This window comes from Arachis hypogaea, chromosome 4, assembly GCF_003086295.3.
Source record: "Arachis hypogaea cultivar Tifrunner chromosome 4, arahy.Tifrunner.gnm2.J5K5, whole genome shotgun sequence".
NCBI classification, from domain to species: domain Eukaryota; kingdom Viridiplantae; phylum Streptophyta; class Magnoliopsida; order Fabales; family Fabaceae; genus Arachis; species Arachis hypogaea.
In genome coordinates this window covers 84296570-84302237 of record NC_092039.1, presented here as the reverse complement: position 1 = coordinate 84302237, position 5668 = coordinate 84296570, and the positions used below count along the sequence as shown (strand labels likewise).

The 5668-nt window shown below is 40.8% G+C and overlaps 1 non-coding gene across 1 annotated transcript; it reads left to right on the top strand.

Annotated features, from left to right (window-relative positions):
* Positions 1–5199: 5199 nt before the first annotated feature.
* On the top strand, positions 5200–5307 carry LOC112799504 (small nucleolar RNA R71). Its single transcript, XR_003201080.1, has one exon. It is a non-coding gene; the product is annotated as a small nucleolar RNA R71 (small nucleolar RNA).
* The last annotated feature ends 361 nt before the right edge of the window (positions 5308–5668 follow it).

Here is a 5668-nt window from a genome sequence, read left to right as displayed (position 1 = left end):
CGCCATTTTACGTCATCAAAACTCGTGCAAAGTATGGACTATTATATATTTCTGGAAAGCCCTGGATGTCTACGTTCCAAAGCAGTTGAGAGCGCGCCATTTGGAGTTCTGTAGCTCCAAAAAATCTACTTCGAGTGCAGGGAGGTCAGAATCCAACAGCATCTGCAGTCCTTTGTCAGCCTCTGAATCAGATTGTTGCTCAGGTCCCTCATTTTTAGCCAGAAAATACCTGAAATCATAGAAAAACACACAAACTCATAGTAAAGTCCAGAAATGTGAATTTTGCTTAAAAACTAACTAAATCATACTAAAAACTATATAAAAACAGTGCCAAAAAGCGTATAAATTATCCGTTAATCACAACACCAAACTTAAATTATTGCTTGTCCCAAAGAAACTGAAAACTAAATAGGATAAAAAGAAGAGAATATACAATGAATCCCACAGTATCAATGAAACTTAGTCCTAATTAGATGAGCTGGGCTTGTAGCTTTTTGCTTCTGAACAGTTTTGGCATCTCACTTTTTCCTTTGAAATTCAGAATGATTGGCATCTATAGGAACTTTGAATTTTAGATAGTGTTATTGATTCTCCTAGTTCAGTGCGTTGATTCTTGAACACATCTACTTTATGAGACTTGGCTGTGACCCTAGGCACTTTGTTTTCCAATATTACCACCGGATACATAAATGCCACAGACACATAATTGGGTGAACCTTTTCAGATTGTGACTCAGCTTTGCTAAAGTCCCTAATTAGAGGTGTCCAGAGTTCTTAAGCACACTCTTTTGCTTTGGATCACGACTTTAACCACTCAATCTCAAGCTTTTCGCTTGGACCTGCATGCCACAAGCACATGGTTAGGGACAGCTTGATTTAGCCGCTTAGGCCAGGATTTTATTCCTTTCGGCCCTCCTATCCATTGATGCTCAAAGCCTTGGACCATTTTTACCCTTGCCTTTTGGTTTAAAGAGCTATTGGTATTTTTTGCTTGCCTTTTTCTTCTTTTTCTTTCTCTTTTTTTTGCCCCTTTTTTTTCACTGCTTTTTCTTGCTTCAAGAGTCAATTTCATGATTTTTCTGATTATCAATAACATTTCTCTTTGTTCATCATTCATTCAAGAGCCAACAATTTTAACATTCATAAACAATAAGATAAAAAATATGCACTGTTCAAGCATTCATTCAGAGAACAAAAAGTATTGCCACCACATAAAAACAATTAAACTAGTTTCAAGATAAAATTTGAAATCCAAGTACTTCTTGTTCTTTTGTAATTAAGCACATTTTTCATTTAAGAGAAGTGAAGGATTCATGAGGTTATTCATAGCTTTAAGGCATAGACACTAGACACTAATGATCATATAGTGAAGACACAAACATAGATAGAACATACAACATAAAGCCAAAAACAGAAAATAAATAGACAAGGAGATTAAGGAATGAGTCCACCTTAGTGAGGGTGGCGTCTTCCTCCTTTTGAAGAACCAATGGTGCTCTTGAGCTCCTCTATGTCTCTTCCTTGCCTTTGTTGCTCCTCCCTCATAGCTCTTTGATCTTCTCTAATCTCATGGAGAATCATGGAGTGCTCTTGGTATTCCACCCTTAATTGGTCCATGTTGTAACTCAAGCTTTCCAAAGAAGTGTTGAGTTGCTCCCAATAATTGTGTGGAGGAAATTGCATCCCTTGAGGCATCTCAGGGATTTCTTGATGAGGGCCCTCTTCATGCTCTTGTTGAGTGCCATGAATGGGCTCTCTAGTTTGCTCTATCCTCTTCTTAGTGATGAGCTTGTCCTCTTTAATGAGGATGTCTCCCTCTATGACAATCCCAGCTGAATAGCAAAGGTGACATATGAGATGAGGAAAGGCTAATCTTGCCAAAGGTGAGTACTTGTCAGCCACCTTGTAGAGTTCTAGAGGTATGATTTCATAAACTTCTACTTCCTCTCCAATCATGATACTATGGATCATGATGGCCCGATCCATAGTTACCTCAGATCGGTTGCTAGTGGGAATGATAGAGCGTTGGATGAACTCCAACCATTCTCTAGCCACAGGCTTAAGATCCGTCTTCTCAATTAAATCGGGTTGCCTCTTGAGTCTCTTTCCATTGAGCTCCTTCTACACATATGTCCATGAGGACTTGGTCCAACCTTTGATTAAAGTTGACCCTTCTAGTGTAGGGGCATGCATTTTCTTCCATCATTGGCAAGTTGAACGCTAGCCTCACGTTTTTCGGACTGAAATCTAAGTATTTCCCCCGAACCATTATAAGCCAATTCTTTGGGTTTGGGTTCATACTTTGATCATGGTTCCTAGTGATCCATGCATTTGCATAGAACTCTTAAACCATTAAGATTCCGACTTGTTGAATGGGGCTGGCAAGAACTTTCCAACCTCTTCTTCGGATCTCATGTCGGATCTCTGGATATTCGCCCTTTTTAAGCCTAAAAGGGACCTCAGGAATCACCTTCTTCTTGGCCACAACTTCATAGAAGTGGTCTTGATGGACCTTTGAGATGAATCTCTCCATCTCCCATGACTCAAAGATGGAGGCAGTTGCCTTCCCTTTCCTCTTTTTAGAGGTTTCTCTGGCCTTAGGTGCCATAAATGGTTATGGAAAAATAAAAAGCAATGATTTTACCACACCAAACTTAAAATATTTGCTCATCCTCGAGCAAAAGAAAAAGGAAAGATGTAGAAGAAGAAGAAAATGGAGGAGATGGAGGGTGTATAGAGTTCGGCCAAGAGGGGAAGAAGGTGTTTGTGATGTGTGAAAATGAAGGTGTGAAGGGGGGTATTTATAGGGAGAGTGGCCGAATGGTTTGGGTGGGTTTGGGAGGGAGATGATTTTGAATTTTGAAGGTGGGTGGGGGTTTTTGGGGAAGAGTTAAGGAAGTGATTGGTTAAGGGTATTTGGGGAAGAGATATGGAGGTGATTAGTGAAGGGTATTTGGGGAAGAGTGTTGTAGAAAGGTGTGAAGAGGAGAGAGAGTGAGTTTAGGTTGGGGTATCCTGTGGGTCCACAGATCCTGAGGGGTCAAGAAATTCGCTTCCCTGCTCCATTTGGGCGTTTAAAACGCCTTAGAGTGCAATTCTGGCATTTAAATGCCAGTTTGCTGCCCTGTTTTGGCATTTAAACGCCAGCCTTCCTTCCTGTTCTGGCGTCTAAACGCCAGTTTGTTGCCCTGTTCTGGCGTTTAAACGCCAGTCTGGTGCCCTATTCTGGTGTTTAAACGCCAGTCTGGTGCCATATTCTGGCGTTTAAACGCCCAGAAAGGTGCCAGATTGGGCGTGCAAATGCCCGTTTTGCTACCCTTACTAGCGTTTAAACGACAGTAAGTCCTTCCTCCAAGGTGAGCTATTTTCAATGCTATTTTTTATTTTTTCTTTATTTTTTTGTAATTGTATTTGTGGCTTTACATGATCATCAACCTAAAAGAAAACAAAATAATATAGATAAAATTAAAATAAAATTGGGTTGCCTCCCAATAAGCGCTTCTTTAATGACAATAGCTTGACAGTGAGCACTCATGGAGCCTCACAGATGATCAGAGTATGGTTGAGATCTCTCAACACCAAACTTAGAGTGTGGCTGTGGCCTCCCAACACCAAACTTAGAGTTTGAATGTCGGGGCTCTGTTTGACTCTGTATTGGGAGAAGCTTTTCATGCTTACTCTCCATGGTTACAGATGGAGAACCTTGAGTCTTTACTACAAGGCATTCTTCATTCACATGAAGGATCAACTCTCCTCTGTCAACATCAATCACAGCTCTTGTTGTGGCTAGGAAGGGTCTTCCAAGGATGATGGATTCATCCTCATCCCTCCTAGTGTCTAGGATTATAAAATCAGCAGGGAAGTAAAGGCCTTCAACCTTCACTAGCACGTCCTCTACTAGTCCATAAGCCTTTTTCATAGATTTATCTGCCATCTCCAATGAGAATTTGGCAGCCTGTACCTCATAGATTCCCAGTTTTTCCATTATAGATAGTGGCATCATGTTTATCCCGGATCCCAGGTCACACAGAGCTTTTTCAAAGGTCATGGTGCCTATGGTACAGGGTATTAAGAATTTACCAGGATCCTATTTCTTTTGAGGTAAATTTTGCTGAACCAATGTATTCAGTTCATTGGTGAGCAAAGGAGGCTCTTCCTCCCAAGTATCATTACCAAACAGCATGGCATTCAGCTTCATGATTGCTCCTAAATATTGGGCAACTTGCCCTTCAACAATGTCTTCATCCTCTTCAGAAGATGAATAGTCATCAGAGCTCATGAATGGTAAAAGGAGGTCCAAGGGAATATCTATGGTCTCTGTATGAGCCTCAGATTCCTTTGGTTCCTCATTAGGGTATTCCTTACTGGCCACTGGACGTTCCCAGAGGTTTTCCTCATTGGGATTCACGTCCTCCTCCTCCTCTAAGGTTTCGGCCATATTGATTATATCAATGGCCTTGCACTCTCCTTTGGGATTCTCTTTTGTATTGCTTGGGAGAGTGCTAGAAGGAGTTTTAGTAACCCTTTTACTCAGCTGGCCCACTTATGCCTCCAAATTTCTAATGGAGGATCTTGTTTCAGTCATGAAACTAAGAGTGGCCTTAGATAGATCAGAGCCTATGTTTGCTAAGCTAGAAGAATTCTGCTCAGAATGCTCTGTCTGTTGCTGAGGTGATGATGGGAAAGGTTTGCTATTGCTAAACCTATTTCTTCCACCATTGTTATTATTGAAGCCTTGCTTCTGTTGATTCTTTCATGAAAAATTTGGATGAATTTTCCATGAAGGATTATACGTGTTGCCAAAGGCTTCACCCATGTAATTCACCTCTACCATTGCAGGGTTCTCAGGATCATAAGCTTCTTCTTCAAAAGATGCTTCTTTAGCACTGTTGGATGCATTTTGCAATCCATTCAGACTCTGAGAGATCATATTGACTTGTTGGGTCAATATTTTGTTCTGAGCCAGTATGGCATTCAGAGCATCAATTTCAAGAACTCCTCTCTTTTGAGGCATCCCATTACTCACAGGATTCCTCTCAGAGGTATACATAAACTGGTTATTTGCAACCATTTCAATAAGTTCCTGAGCTTCTGCATGTGTTTTCTTTAGGTGAATGGATCCACCTGCAGAGTGGTCCAGTGACATCTTGGAAAATTCAGACAGACCACCATAGAATATATCTAATGTGGTCCATTCTGAAAGCATGTCAGAAGGACACTTTTTGGTCAGCTGCTTGTATCTTTCCCAAGCTTCATAGAGGGATTCACCTTCTTTCTGTCTAAAGGTTTGAACATCCACTCTAAGCTTGCTCAGCTTTTGAGGAGGAAAGAACTTGGCTAAAAAAGCCATGACCAGCTTATCCCAAGAGTCCAGGCTATCTCTGGGTTGTAAGTCCAACCATGTTCTAGCTCTGTCTCTTACAGCAAAAAGGAAAAGCATAAGCTTGGAGACTTCAGGATCAACTCCATTGGTCTTAACAATATCACAGATCTGCAAGAACTCAGTTAAAAACTGATAAGGATCTTCTGATGGAAGTCCATAAAACTTGCAATTCTGTTGTAGTAGAGAAACCAATTACGGCTTTAGCTCAAAATTGTTTGCTCCTATAACAGGGATTGAGATGCTTCTTCCATAAAAGTTGGAAGTTGGTGTAGTAAAATCACCAAGC